Consider the following 16062-nt stretch of genomic DNA (forward strand, 5'->3'; position numbering starts at 1 on the left):
ACTGCATTTTATTTATCCATTCATCTGTCTTCATCCATTGATAGACATTTGGGCTTTTCCAATTTGGGGCTATTATAAATAATGTTTCAATGAAATCCATGTATATTTATTTGTGTAGACCTATGATGGATTTCTCTTGATTACAGGACTAGGAGTAGAATTTCTGGAGCACCTGGGACTTCTATGTCAAACTTTTGAAGAATTGCCAAAACATTTTCCAAAGTAGCTGCACATTTTCATATTCCTACCAGCAATGTATGAGAGTTATAATTTCTATTCATGCTCACCAACAAGTCATTGTCTCTATCATCTCTTACTCTAACCATCCTCTTGTGTGTGAAGTGGTATTTTATCAAGATTTATTCCCATTTCCCTAGCAACTAGTGATGTTGAGCATCATTTCATGTGCTTATTGACCATCTGTTTGATATTGTTAGGAGAAATGTCTATTTATCCTTTTGCCTGTTTGTAAATTAGTTTTTCTATTGCTGAGTTGTTTGAGTTCTTTATATATTGTGGATATTAAATCCTTATCAAGTTTACAAATATTTTTCTCTCATTCTGTGGATATTCTTTTCACTTTCTTCATTTTGTTCCGTGAAGCACCGAACTTTCCAGTTTTGATAAAGTCCCCGTCTTATCTATTTTTTCTCTTTGGTTACTTGTGCTTTTGGTGGCATGGCTAAGAAACCATTGCCAATTCAAATTCATGAAAATTTATGTCTACATTCTTCTCCTAAGAGTTAGCTCTTATATTTGGGTCTTTGTTCCATTTTGAGTTAATTTTGTATATAATGTGAAGTAAGAACCAACTTCACTCTTGTAGGTATTATTTTGATTTTTATCTTTTGTAAGTTTTTGGAAATATGCACACAAAGAAAATGCACAAATCAAGATGTATGGCTTGCTGATTTTTCACAAAGAGCCCACTTGCGTCCCCAGCCCCCGGATCAGGAACCAAGCAGTAACAGGCTTGGAGGCCCTCATGATCCCTTCTAGCCTCTGTCCTCTACAAGGGACTCCATTATCTTGACTTTTAATTCAGAGTTTTGTCTGTTTGGGGACTTTATAAAAATGAAATTATATAATATTTATTCTTTTGTGCCTGGTTTTCTATTTTTTCACTCAACATTGTTTATGAGATTCATGGTGTGTCATGTAGTTAGAATTCATTTATTCTCACTGGTATATAGGAGATATATATAAATTCTGTTGTTGATACTAATTTACATTCCCACTAAAAGTGGATGAGAGTTTGAGTTGCTCCATATCTTTACCCAAACTGAGTACCATCCGTCCTTTTCCTTTTTGCCCCTCCGCTGGGTGAGTGGTGCTGTAACATTGGGATTTTTCAATTTGCAGTTCTGCCTTAGTCCTTTTGGTCTGCCATAACAAAATGTCATAAACTGGGCAGTTTATCAACAACGGAAGTCACAGTTTATCACAGTTCTGGAGTGTGGGAGTCGAGGATCAAGGTGATTCAGTGTCTGGGGAAGGCCAGCTCTCTGGTTACTTATAGCACCTTCTTGATATGTCCTCTTGTGATGGAAAGGAAATGTTGGAGTCAGGATTTTTCACTGCTGTGACTAAAAGACCTGACTAGAACAATTATAGAGTAGGAAAAGTTTATTTGGGGGATAACAGTTCAGAGGTCCCAGTCCATAGAAATCTGGCTCTATTCCTCAGGGCTTGGGGTGAGGCCGAACGTATGGCGTAAGAGTGTGATAGAAGGAAACAGCTCACATGAAGAGCAGAGAGAGAGACTCACCAGATACAAAATATATACCCCAAAGCTACACCCCCAGTGACTGACCTCCAGCCACACCCTCCCTGCCTTCAGATGCCACTCAGTTAATTCTATCACGGGATTAATTCACTGATTTGGTTAAGGCTTTCTTGCAATGTCTCACACATGAGCTTTTGGGGGACATGTCACATCTAGACCCTAACAGGGAGTGTTCTCTCTCAGTCCCTTGTAAGGGCACTAATGCCAGGCATGAAGATTCTGCCTCCGTATTCTGATCACCTCCCTCTACCTCCTGCTGCTTTGGGAGTAAAGATTTCAATGTAAATTTTTGGTGAGACAAATTCAAATCAGTTATTGGCTATTTGGATATTCTCTTTATTAACATATGCTATTTATTTTTAATCTCTTAGTTCTGATTTTTTTTATATTTTATTGCATCTCTTATCATCTATACATCACATTTTCCCTCTGTTTCCTTGCTACTGAGAGATTCTCTTTCCCTCTGTCTTCTAACTAATTTATGATATTCTGCCCTTTAGGGAAACCCATGAGAATATTCATTAGGAAACATAAGAATAAATGAAGATTTTTCTTTTAGGCTAAGGAAGATTCCCTTGATAATCAGACAGAATAGTGTAGGGAGAAAACTGGGGTGTATGCTGAGATCCCCCTTTCCTTAGGCAGTCACATCACCTCTGTTCAGTCTGGGCTAATACGTTTCACACTGTGACATTTGCCTGTATTCTCCAGTTGCTTCATGTTTGTATGTTCTGTGCACCCTGACTACCAGTATTTTTTTCAAGCACTATCTTCTATTTTATATATGCACCCTTCGCTTTGCCCTAAACAACCCTGTATGCAAGGAGACCACAGCAAACGTAAGAATTTGAATGTGGAATTTCATGTTGAAGGCACAGGGCTGACTCTCTCCTGTCATTGACCATGCCTTTTAAGTTTGAGGAAGCTGTGACAGAGAAATGTGCATCCTGCTGTCACTTTCCAACCCTTCCTGTCATCAGGGCTTTGGGTTCCCAGGCTAGGATATGACCTATTTAGAACATTTTGTTAACCCTTCCCAACAAGCCTACAGAGAAGCATGTTTTATAAAGGTAAGAGCAAATATCTAGGCCCTTTCTAACACAGATATGGTTTCTGCCTGAGAACCTAGCAAAAGAAATTGACTAAAATTCTTTCAAAATTATTTTTGCACACTGAACAGCCCAGCAACATAAGGTGATATAAATAAGATACAACAGAAAATCCAATGAAGGGAATCTTATTATATAAACACTTACTTGAAAGATATTAATATGTGGTGAAATCTACTCATCCATTCACCCTCCTTTGTCAGGCAGGCTGGTACCATTGCCTGGACCGCTGGACGATTCTGTAATAACCTAAAATAAAAGGGAACTTTCTCAGAATGGGAATTTAAACTTTTTTTCACAGGTCTCAGGACAACTAACACACTGGATGGGTCCTGGCTGCTGGGGAGGGAGGGAGACAGGAGCTATTTGGCAATTGTCAGTTGCCCAAAACACAAGAATTTTAGTGTTAAAGTTGCCAGTTTTAGGGTAGAGGGCTAAGTTCTTGGGATCTGGAAAATAAAATAATATATCACTAAGAATCTCTAAGCCTAACAGGGATGGGAAATAGACTTGATTTACACTTACAATGCAAACAAGAACTTCCCCGGAAATGAGATCACCATCTATGGGGAATCCTGCCGCGAGTATTCTGGGAAGTGCCAGAACCTTAGGAGCTTGGGAAATCTGATTCCAAACTTGAATGTCTCTTCTCCATGCATGTTCTCTCTTCCTGTGGATAAGTATCATATGAATTTCCCCTGTCTTTTAAGGATTATAGGAAAAGATATCTCAAACCAAAGCAGATTAAAAAAACAAAAAAGAAACTCACCATATTAGAGCCCCTGAGGAACTTGGATCCCACCATGATTGCTAAAACAGCTTTGACTCCTGGAAAGCAGCTAGCTAGAGAAACATTTGGGGGTGAGGGATGGGGAGCAGAGTGGCCAGGTGCTGAAGTTGACATTCCTAACTTGTGTAAAGGCCTAGGCTTTACCACTAATAGCTATGTGGTTTGGGGTAAGTTCATTTCTATGAACCGCATTTCTTCTGGAAAACCAAGATAAGGCTACTTACCTCAAAAGCTTGACTTGAAGCACAAGTAAACAATGGACGTGAAAGCTCATGATGAATTAGAAGGTGACACATAAAGAGACAATCATTTCTTTGCCTTTCCCCTTAATCCTCAGTAGGAACTTCCCTTTCCTTTTCAAACCACCTCCCAGACCCCAATCCCAAACCTGGGGAATCATTCCAGGCATTCAGAAGATAGTCACTTAAATCTTTCTCGTCAAGGTGAACAAAATATTGAATAGATGAGTGGCTTCGGTCCTTTAACAAATAGTGGGTACCTATTCAGTTTCAGGTATTAATTTATGTTATTAAGTCTTGGTAAGTACCAAAGAAACAGCTGTGAACATAACAGACAGAAATCCACATCCTCTTGGAGCTTCCACGGCAGAGAGGTCAGAGACCCTGACCACATAAATCCTCAAACACAGAAGAGACTGACTGGTGGTCAGTGCTGCGAGGAAAAGAGTGCGGGGCAGGAGAGCAAGGAGAGGCTGGGTGGGGCTAGGTTCTCAAGTGATGGGTTGGGGTCTTCCTCTGAGCCCAAATCAATTCCAAAGGGTAGATTTTGGGGGGGATGAAATTCACTTTCCAAGTTCCTCTCTAAAAAGATGTCATTTTCCTCCCAACTCAGCCATCATTCTGGTCCCAGACACACAGCAGCCAGGTCTTGGGTCAGAAGCCAGACAACAGCTGCAAGGGACTGCAGTGACCGGCTGGGCAGACAAAATGAGACCCATGGGTGGCGCTCCAGGTTGCCACCCTGGAAATTAGATCACCTTGGGAAAGATTTTTCACCTTAGCTGTGTCTAAAAAACCCTGCCCTATGTTTCCTTGAATAGAATTGGACAGAGACCAGTTTCATGTGCTTCAAAGCCCTTCCCTGTTTGTATTGTATGAATGACACATTCCTGTCTGAACTCAGCTAGACTAGTAGCTGCTGATTTCCTAGCAACAATTCCTGAATGATTATTGTGTGGTATTTAATTAATATTTGCACAGAAATAGATGTTTATATTTTATTTTTTAAAATTTCACAATTCTTTCTCCATGTCTCCCCTGCTACTCAAACTCCGTGTTGACCATCCTTGACCAAGCTCATAGGAAGCCCCCCTTCTTCAGAAGCTTCAGGGTGGTGTTGTTGAAAGTACTCTACAGAAATAATAGTCACCACGGCTTACACTGATGTAGAGCCACCACCGGCTCTTTCTTGACTTTATAGAAATCATCAGTTTTCTACCTCATAATAACGATAGTGGACTAACCTACAGAAAATGATTTAAATCACATAGATCCCTTGTAAAACTGTCTGGTCGCAGATGACAAACAACTTGTATCTTGTACCCAATCCCACGATTGGGGTTGGTTCTATGCAACGGTGGTCTGTGAGGGAGGCTCAGGTAACCAGCTGGGAAGAGAAGTGGAGAGTGATTGATTAGTGATGTCTGCTGTGGAGGACCTATAGGGAAGGGGCACGCCTCTGGGGTGTTCACCATGCCAAATCTAGTTCTGGCTTCTCATTTAACAATGAGGAAATGAATATTTCAAAAGTTAATGTACTGCATCAAGATCATACAGCCAGCAAGAAACAGCTGGATCTGGAACCGGCCCTCTGGATACTCAATTTCCACTTGAGTATTGTCTCAACACTAACTCCTTTTTTGCTCTCTCAGTCCTAAGGTCTGGAGAGGACTGATTCAATGAGGCAAGGAGAGATTAGAGATCTGGCCGAGCTCTGTGTAATGCCTGGCACATGGCTCATGGTTACCAGCTGCTCCCAGCACAATTCCTGCTCCCTCTGCCCCTCCCCATGGGGCTGCATATCTCAAGATGTTTGGGACCCAGCAGGAAGAATGCAGGGTCCATGCAGAAGTCTAGGATGAGGCCCTGGGCCTGACCTCCTGTTCTAGGCCTGAAGTCACCCCTTCTTTGTGGACCACCCCGCCCTCACCACTCTTATCATCCCAGTTTGGACAGGCTCAATCTCATGACGGCATGCACAGTATTGCTTTTATTTTTCTCTCAGAGTGATATTGACATAAATCGCATTTATTTCTATTTTAAAACTTAGTCTTTCCAGAAAACTTATTTATTTTGTCGGAAAAGACATTCACATGTGGATGTTCCCAGAAGTGTTTTATCAAGAGATTGTTTTCATTTTTAGAAAATGAAATAAAGCCTGGGTAGACTGCTTTATTTACCTTTTCCTTTGGATCAGGAGCTGGTCTCATGACCTTTGTGCTGGTCACCTCCTCCTCCTGAGATGCTCTGCTTCCCCACTCCATCAGCCCAGTGCTTCCCTCAGGTGTTTCAAGTCCTCTTTCAACTCCGGGTGAGAAGAAGATTTGTTTAGTTCAATAATATTCAAGAGACTACCTGGTGTCAGGCATTGAGTGTGGCATTCAGGATCCAAAACTGAATACAGCGAGGGTCTGCTTTGGGGAAATGTAACCTGATCTTACAAAGAGCATATACAATGAGCCAGAGAAACAATGCTAACTGCCGCAGTCAGGCTGCAGCAAAATAACTGGGGGGTAACGAACAACTTGTGTACATTGATACAGCAGGAGTGGGAGCCGTTTATTGTAGGACAGGAGGGGTATATATACATTATACACAGCTTATCTTAATTAACATAAACCAGATACAGCAGTCAACAAATAAGGAATCTCCACACTTAATGGCTCGATGGTGTTACTTCACAAACCACTCCCTCTGGCAAAATGCCAGGCGCCATCCTGACTTGTTTACAGACCCTAACAGCTAAGCCTGGCACGTTATTATTAATCCATCTCACTTAATCCTCACTGTGAACCTACTCTTCCTGTGGTCATGGACTCTCCTCTCTACTCTGTCCTCAGAACCCAGAGCAGTGCCTGACACGTGGGACCTGGGAAACATTTAACTGGCTGGATACCAATTCCTTGTAACTAACCTGCAAGGTCGGCCTCACTTTCCACTTTAACCGATGACTACCTAAGGATGATGGGAGCCAAGCAACCTTTCTAGAAGTCTCACAATTCTAAGGACGTAGGTAAATTTCTTCCCAAATCCTTTGCTTTTGCTCCTCTATAGCACTGTGGGTCACTGTACTTTTCTGGACTCTGTTTTCTTATCTCGAGATTCAGATGCACAGGCTGCATGATCCCATGGTCCATTCAAAGTCAAAATGTCATAACCAACACCCCAAGTTGGTAGTGAACCACATACACCCATTTTTCCTGGGAGAGTTTTTATGTTTTTTTTTCCAAATGTATATCTCCAGCAATCATTATAGTATACCAGCCTTTGAGATTAATCTTTCATTTTGTAAATTTGTACTACTTCCATATCTGTGTTCTGTGCTCAAGGACATCTGAAGCAGTTTGAAAGTTCAGGACTTTCTGCTATCCTACTTCATCCTTCATCCTAGGACTAAGGGACCACATACTTCACATCACCCCAATTTTTTTTTCTGTTTAATCTCAAGGACAGCAACAAGCTTTCAGTGCTCTATGGCAGGCCTCAAATAATCTCTTATCTTAAAATACAGAAAATATCTTTAAAAATAATCATTGATTTTGAAGGAAAAACGCATAGATTTTAAAATTTTGTGGTATCATACAAAAATCAATTGTATTTCTATAAGTTGATAATGAACAATCAAAAAGTGAAGGTAAGAAACAATTCAATTTATAATAGCATCAAAAAGCATGAAATACTTAGAAATAAATTTAACAAAAGAAGTGTAGACTTGTACATTGCCAATTACAAAATATTGTTGAAGAAAAATGAAAGACCTAAATACATGCAAAAAAAAAATCTCATGTTTACAGGCTAAATATATTTGTTAAGATGATCACATTCTAGGGCTGGGGTTGTAGTTCAGTGATAAATCACCTGCCTACCATGTTTGAGGACCTGGGTTCAATCCTCATCACCACATAAGAAATAAACAACAACAATAAAGTGATGTTTTTAAGAAGGATGGTCACACTCTATAAATTTTGATCTAAACATTCAACAAAATCCTTATCAATGGATTGGGGTGTAGCTCAGTGGCAGAGTGCTTGCCTAGCATGTGTGAGGCACCATGTAAAAATAAACAAATAAAATAAAGGCATTCTGTCCACCTAAAACTACAAAAAAATTTTTTTTAATCCTTATAAAAATCTGAACTTTTTTTTTCAGAAATTAACAAAGTGACACCTAAATTCTTATGGAAATGCAAAGAACTCAGAATAGCTAATACTAAAGCCATCTTGAAAAAGAACAAGTTTAGAGGACTTACAACTGCTTCCAAATTTAAGAATTTATTGCAAAAATATAGTAATCAAGACAGTGTGGTATTGTCCTAAGGAAAGATACATAGATCCATGGAATAGAATTAAGAGTACAGAAATAAACTTCATCTTTACGGTCAATTGATTTTGACAAAAGCACCACAACAATCCAGTGAAGGGAAGAATGATGTTTTTAACAAATGGTGCTGGAAAAGATGATAGCCATGTGAGAAGAATGAAGATGGATCCCACCTTACACCATCTACAAAATTTAACTTGAAATGGACCAAAGATCTGGACATAAAGAGTTAACACTAAAAAACTCTTAGGAAAAAACATAGATCTTATCCTTTATGACCTTTTGGTAATGGTTTCTTAGTTATGACACCAAAAGCACAAGGAAAGGACAAGAAATAGCCAAGTTGGACTTCATCAAAATTGAACAATTTTGTGCTTTAAAGGACTCTATGAAGAAAGTGAAAACTACTGCACAGACAATATCTGCAGATGATATTACCTGGTAAGGGTTCAGTATCCAGAACTCTTACAACTCAACAATAAAAAAGGCAAATAGCCCAATTTAAAAAAATGAGCAAAGGATTCGAAGAAAATTTTCCAAAGAAGATATAAAAATGTTTAATGATCACATGAAAAGATGCTCACTGTCATTAGTCACGAGGAAACTGTAAATTTAAAAAACACTAAAATGCCACTTCATACTAAATAGGGTGGCTATAATTAAAAAAAAAAAAAGAAGAAAGACAATAGCAAGTGTTAGGATGTGGAGAACTTGGAACCTTCCTACATCATTGGCAGGAATGTGAAATGGTGCGGCTACTCTGGAAAACTAAGTGGCTGTTCCACAAAATGGTCAACATAGAGCTATAATATGTCCTGCAATTCTACTCCTAGGTCTATACTAGGAATGAAGACATAGGTCCACCCCAAAACTCTCACATGAATATTCATAATAGCCGGAAAGGGGAAAGAACCCAAACACCCACCAACTGACTAATGGATATCTGGAATATCCATATGGGATATTATTTGGCAATAAAAAGAAATGGAGTACTGATTCATGCTACAGCATAGATGAACCTTGAAAATATGTGCCAAGTAATAGAATCCAGTCAAGGAAGACCACATAGTTTATGACTCCATTTATAAAATGATGAAATGCTCAAAACAGGCAAATCTGTAGAAACGGAAAATAGATTATCCAAAGAAGATATAAAAATGTTTAATAATCACATGAAAAGATGCTCACTGTCATTAGTGTTTGCCAGCAGCTGAGGGAGCCAGGAATGAGGAGAGGCTATTAAATGGATGCAGGTTTTTGTGGAGGAGGGGGGAGAATATTCTAGAATTAGTGATGATAGTTGTGCACTTTAAAATGATAAATAATAAGATATATAAATTATATCTCCATCATGGTGTTTAAAATAAATTTTGTGTGATCAAAGAAAATTCAATGGGGAAAGGAGAGAGGTTAACTGGATACCCCCAGTGAGCCTTTTGCCCCCAGAAGTTCCCCCATCTCCACTACAGCCAGGTGAACTCCCAGAACTCTAATTCCAGAAGGATGCCCAAAGGCCAATGGTTCTTCACCTTCCCTCTGTATCAGATCCACTGGGATATCATCCAGCCTGCTCTACATTAGGCTTTTCCTCTCCTCCCCAAGCATTTATTATTGGACACCTGCTATGTGCTCAGTTCTGTACTGTGCATTGTAAAGTCACTTTGCATCATTCTCTCCTCAGTGCAACAAACATTTATTTGAACATTTGTAATATGTAAGACATTTGACTGGTTTCCCTGCCTTTCTGCTTATTTATATCCCTTTGAATTTGGATTCTTCCAGAAGTAGACCTTGAGACAGAGATTCAAGTAAACCACTTTGGGAATACTTGTAGGGAAGTAGGGAAGGGACGCAGGTAAAGAAAAGAAGCCAGGAAGTGGTGACTATGAAGTCAGCCACTACAGTAAGCCACTAACAATCCTGAGAGGAAACTCCAAAAGATGGAAAACACAGGTCTGAAAAGCTGTTCCACAGAAGGATGAGGGCACTGTGATATTTATATACTATTTCCTGAGTCCTGGTGGAACACCAGAGCTGTGGATGTGCTAATTATGAGGCACTGACTATGCATTTCCTAGTCAGGACAGGGTAGACAGGAGAGCCCTCAGGCACAAGTGCAGAGTCCAGGAATTGGTAATAGGTGGGACCTGTGGCCCAGGGATGAGGGTGGGATGCTGAGAGCAGTAACAGCAGTACCCTTCCTCCTTCCCTGGGGGTTGAAGATGGTGTACAAGAACACATGAAATTCCATGAATTAGGTAAAGCCGAAGAGAAAACAAAGGATTAGAAGAAAAATAAGTCTTCCTGGCAAGGTGATGACTATCCTAGTAGACCCAGAAAATAGATGCCATTTCCCAGCCTATCCTTTTTCAAATGTTTTCTATTCAAAAACACTTATTGAAAGTGCAAAATGAAGTTGCTTACTCATGCCAAGAAGGAAGATCACTTCCTGGGCAAAGTCTTGTTAACATCTCAAAGGGAAGAGGCTTTAAAGTTTGGGGGTCTAGTTAAAAGTAGGTCTATCTGTACAGAAGCATGATTAGAATTGGGTAAGGATCACAGCATAACCCTGAAAGGTTGATGGACACAGGAAAGCAAGGGTTTTCTTTTATTTTGTTTTGTACCAGGGATTGAACTTTAGGGGCACTAAACCACTGAGCCACATCCCCAGCCCTATTTTGTATATTTTTTTTTATTTAGAGGCAGGGTCGTACTGAATTGCTTAGTTCCTCACTTTTGCTGAGGCTGTCTTTAAACTCTCAATCCTCCTGTGTTTGCCTGCTGAGCTGCTGAGATTATGGGAGTGCACCACCATGCTCAGCAAAGCAAGGGTTTTTAGGGAAGGTGTCAAAGAGTGTTGGAAAGGAAATAGTTGTTTGATGTTAATTATTGAAAAGTTAAACAGTCATGAGTTCATTCAAATGGTTTTGAGGGGAAGTTCCTGAAGCAAGACACGTGTTTTCTGGAATAGTGATGTGCAAGTGAAAAGAGTTTCTATTCTCACCTTCAACATAATCCTAACACACATGAAATATAATTTAGTGAAAACAGTTTCTAGAAGTAACACTATGCAGTCCTCCAACAGAGCTCTGTATTTCTGCTGAATAGGGGAAACACCCAAATTCTCCATCACTGAGAAGGAGCAGGATTGGAGGGTGAAGTCGCAGAGAGGCAGGGCATGACAGCTTCTGTGACTGTCATCAAGCCATGTCACCCTGGAACCTTGGGCCTATAGCACCAGCTGAGGGTGGGGGACCCCTGCAGTGAGGTTGCCTAAATGACTCCTCTGTGGGCAATGTGCCTCTGGAGTAGATCTGGACCTTGCTGTCTGCCACACTGGGCAAAAGGAAGTCATGGCATCACCCACTCTGCTTGCCTGCCCCATCACCCACTCTGCTTCTTCTCCCCGGCTCACCCTGGCATGTGGCTGGTGACCTAGTCTCTGACTAGGGAATCCCTTGAGTGCTGTGCTTCAGGATAGCTGGAGCTTGAGTGGGAACAGTTCTGTAACCATTGCCTGACAGAATCATAAGAATTTCAGGGGATCACAACAGTCTCTTCTCCAGGGCCAATTGATGGCCAGGCAGGGCACCATGGAGCCTCTGACTCATCAACACTGTCTTCCCCTCACTGGAGTCTCACGGCAACCTGGTAGGCAGGTAGGCTGGGAGGGCTGAGTGGTTCTCCCAACTCCCAGACGAAGAACCAGAGGCTCCAAGTCATGTCAGCTGGAAGCGGAGGGAAAGCCCTGGGATGGACAGCTGTGTCTTCTCATAGTCCTGGGCTCTTTTCTGGAGCGAGAATCTTCCCTGTGCCGTCATCCCTGAAATAATTGAGACAAAATCATTGTATCTGGCTATGGCTTCACCAACATGCTTGAACCATAGGAACCTCTCGTTTTAATTGGAAATGTGTCTCATTTGGTCGCAATACACATGGCCTTTTTGTTCAAATATTTAAAAGCATGGATGATTAATTTTTTCATTTTAAAAATAGTAATTCTCATTAAAAAAAAATCTTCTTAGTGAATGTATGGATTTTTGTGTTTCAGAAGGAAACCCTTCCATCCATTCATGGGGGAAGGTGACTTCATCTTAAACAAATGAATGGTCTTGGGGGAAGTCTGTGTCAAGGTCATGGTGGTGCAGTGTTTCTATGGGAGGATGGTCCTTCTTCCTCCCCAGGAAGGTAGACAAGTCCTGTGTTTCCAAGGTTTGAGGTTCTGCTTTAATAGGCCATCGCCATCTTTCCAATAAGCTATTGGGCCTCACTGTGTAAGAGCCTTGTTGTATAAAGAAAGAAGCAGAATGACAGCTTTTGTGTGAAAGAGCTGGTGAGGGCAGTACTCCAGAGAAAAGGGACCAAGACAGAATGTCTCAGGTGCCTAAGAGTCCACCACTGAGGGTGATCTCATAGTGGGTTCTGCTATCCTCAGTGTCCTTATAGCAAGGCTAGAAGAGGGAGCACTGTGGGAAAACATTCTGATGTCCAAGGGCGGTGCTGAACCAAACACTTTCCCCTGTCCTTGTCCCTACCTCTGCCCCTGTCCCAGGGCAACCTAGCCTGCTAGTGCATCCTAATGAGGGTGAGAACTCTCAGCTCCAGTGTCCTCAGCACCCCTGGTGACTCATAAAGGCCAGCAAACCGGGCCTGTCTGGGGTGTATGGAATCCCATTTCCAAATCTGGAGGCCTGACAACCATTTGTGCACCCTGAGTCAGAAGCTAAGGGACCAGATATCAATATGGCAAAATATAGGGGGTTGAAAGAATGAAAGTTGAAAGAATGCCCTTGCATCTTTCCTCCCAGAGCACAGTTAAGAGAGCTGGGTCCTAGTCTCCCAGAGCCCTTCTCCACAGCCCTCCCTGAAGAGACAGTGGGATGGACTCTAGCTCTCCCCCCAAGACAGGCTGCAGCACCCTCGCAAATGACAGGGACTTCACTGCCTTTCTTGTTCCCTAAGTCAGTAGCTTCTTGCAGTGCCTGAAACTGGTTTCAGCCATCTGGAATTTTTAAATCCAGGTCCCTGCATGTGCCTGGGGCTAAGGGTAAGTCCTGGTGGCAGCAGAACATCTGAGAGGGGAAAGGACACTATTGATGGGGAACCAAGGACTGGAGTTTCTCACCTCTGGGGGTGAGTGCAGAGTGCATGTCCTCCAGTCTCCCCTGCTTGGGCCCTAAATGGGATTGAATGACTTTTGTTTGACTATCTGGACATGACCAACATCCAGTAGTCTCTTAGTTACTGGTTTTCATAGTTCACAGTACACCGGATGTCCCTCCACTCCTGTGAGGCAAGGTGATGGAATGGGGGTGAATTTTGGCTGGGATATTGTGAGGATCACATGCATTTTTGTTACAGTAAATTTAATTCTATAACATATAAGACCCAAATAGGAAAATAATAGCTCCCCTGTGTTGTCTGTGATATAACCCCAGGACCCGTGAATAAGTTTGGTTGTATGGAAAAGGGGAAACAAAGATTACAGATGAAGTCAAGGTTGCTAACCAATTAACTCCAGATTTGGGAGAAGGATCCAGATGTAGCTCAGTTGTAGAGCACTTGCCTAGCATGCATGAGGCCCTGGGTTCCATCCTCAGCAACACACACACACACACAGACACACACACCACAAGTTGACCCTGGATTATGCAGGTGAGCCCAAGGGATTACAAGGGTCCTTAAAAGTGAAAGAGGAAGACAGAAGAGGAAGTCAAAGTGATATGGTAAGAAGGACTCAACTTGCCATTCAGCATTTTTAATGAAGGAAAAGGTCACATCTTTTCAGTGAGCAATTTCTAGAAACTAAAAGAGCATAGAGATATATTCACCACCAGAAACTCTAGACAGGAGTTATTATGATTTGGATGTGAGGTGTCCCACAAAAGCTCCAGTTAATGCAGGAATATTCAGAGGTGAAATGATTACATCATGAGAGCTGCAGCCTAATCTGTCCACTCTCATTTGAATGGACTGACTGGATGGTAACTATAGGCAGGTGGGGTATGGCTGGAGGAGGTGAGTCACTGGGACATGCTCTGGAAAGTGTGCATCTTCCCTGTGGCCCCTTCCCTCCTTCCCTGTCTGTCTGGTTCCTGAGCAGTTTTCCTCTGCAGGGCCCTTCACTCATGATGTTCTGCCTCACCCTGGGCCCAGAGTTGGAGGTGACCATGTACAAGCCTGTGAAACCTTGAGCCCCAAATAAACTTTCCCTTCTTTAAGTTGTTTTTGTTGGGTATTTTCATCACAGAGATGCAAAACCTGACTAAAATAGGAGTATAGCCCGCCTGACACCTTGATTTTAGCCTAGTGAGACCCACGTTGGGTTTCTAGAAAATAAAATCATGTTACTTTATTCCACTGACTTTGTAGTAATTTGTTATAGCAGCAACAAGAAACTAATATACCATATATCAACAAATCTTTGAGTAACAGCTCCACAGGTATGGAAAAAAGTTTCAGAGTTTACATATTTTTGCTCTAAACAAGGCAACCACTCTTGTTCTACTTTCTAGATTTCTCCAGCTTTTGTGTTAGAAGAAGAAAATGCTTTAAAAAAAAGTCCCCCCCTTTTGAAAAAAGCAACTTGAGGAATCTCAACCAGGTGGGAATGAGTGTGATGTTTTATTTTCTGCCAGTTCTTGTTAATTAGTTCATTCTGTAATGATGCCTTAAAGGTTTCCCATAACTTACCCATCATATGCAGTGTCCAATCTAGTCTGGCTCAAAACTCCAAACTCATATCCAGTTTAAGTCCCCCGTCCTCCCTCTCCCTGGGAAAATCAGATTCCAGCTAGGAACTTGAAGTGGGTGAGTGTATGGTCTGCCTGCTCTCTCTCTCTCTGGGGCAAGTGGCTCTAGGTTGGGGCTTGGGAGCAGAGATGATGTTACCCTGACTCAGTTGGGGTCTGTATAGTTTGCCAGTGTAGTGGCCTCATCATAGAAAGTCAGCAAGGTCTTCTTTGGGTTGTATCCAGCCACACTCTGTCCTTAGCTCCCCTCCCTGCAGCATCTCCTGAACACCTTATGCATGGCTCACAGGGCCCAAAGAAGTGCTGCTTGTGCCCTTAAGTCTTACAGATATTTGGGGTTTTATTTATTTAACAAAGAACACTTATACTGTTCCCAGTCATTCCCAAACATTAACTCCTTGGACTTCATAGCAGCACCTTCAGGTCAGAAACAGTATGGTGGTGGCAGAAAGACAATAGAGAGGGAATTACCCAAAGTCTCTCAGTTGGTGAACTGTGAAACAAAAAAGAGCTGGGAGATTTTATATATATAAACAATGGAATGCATTATAATTCTTATTACACATATAGAGCACAATTTTTCATATCTCTGGTTGTATACACAGTATTTCACACCAATTTGTATCTTCATACCTGTACTTTGGATAATAATGTCCATCACATTCCACCATCATTAATTACCCCATGCCCCTCCCTTCCCCTCCCACCCCTCTGCCCTATCTAGAGTTCGTCTATTCCTCCCATGCTCCCTCCCCATCCCACTATGAATCAGCCTCCTTACATCAAAGAAAACATTCGGCATTTGGTTTTTGGGGATTGGATAACTCCACTTAGCATTATCTTCTCTAACTCCATCCATTTACCTGCAAATGCCATGATTTTATTCTCTTTTATTGAAAAGCTTGGATTTTTAAGGAACAATTTATTTTATATGTTCTGTTTTACTGGTAGGCTTTTTTTCCCCCCCTGTAACCCAGGACATGTGTGCTGAGGACAGATTCAACACAGATGAAGACAGAATCTTCCTTGCCTCCAACACCTGCCACTTTGCTCCTGGCTTGAACCA

The 16062-nt window shown here is 41.6% G+C and overlaps 2 long non-coding RNA genes across 2 annotated transcripts in view; both read right to left on the bottom strand.

The window, feature by feature from the left end:
- Window positions 1-1457: 1457 nt before the first annotated feature.
- On the bottom strand, window positions 1458-3571 carry LOC308656453. The gene is made up of 3 exons (XR_014023729.1): window positions 3421-3571; window positions 3043-3144; window positions 1458-1595 (listed from the first exon to the last, which is right to left on the bottom strand). It is a non-coding gene; the product is annotated as an uncharacterized lncRNA (long non-coding RNA).
- Window positions 3572-11214: 7643 nt separating this feature from the next.
- Window positions 11215-16062, bottom strand: part of LOC308657153 — a 61650-nt gene continuing 56802 nt past the window's right edge. Inside the window, exon 4 of the long non-coding RNA XR_014023859.1 lies at window positions 11215-12067. This is a non-coding gene — a long non-coding RNA (uncharacterized lncRNA). The remainder of the gene's footprint in view (window positions 12068-16062) is intronic.

The sequence above is a fragment of the Spermophilus citellus genome (genome assembly GCF_964194105.1).
Source record: "Spermophilus citellus genome assembly, chromosome: 9".
NCBI lineage: Eukaryota > Metazoa > Chordata > Mammalia > Rodentia > Sciuridae > Spermophilus > Spermophilus citellus.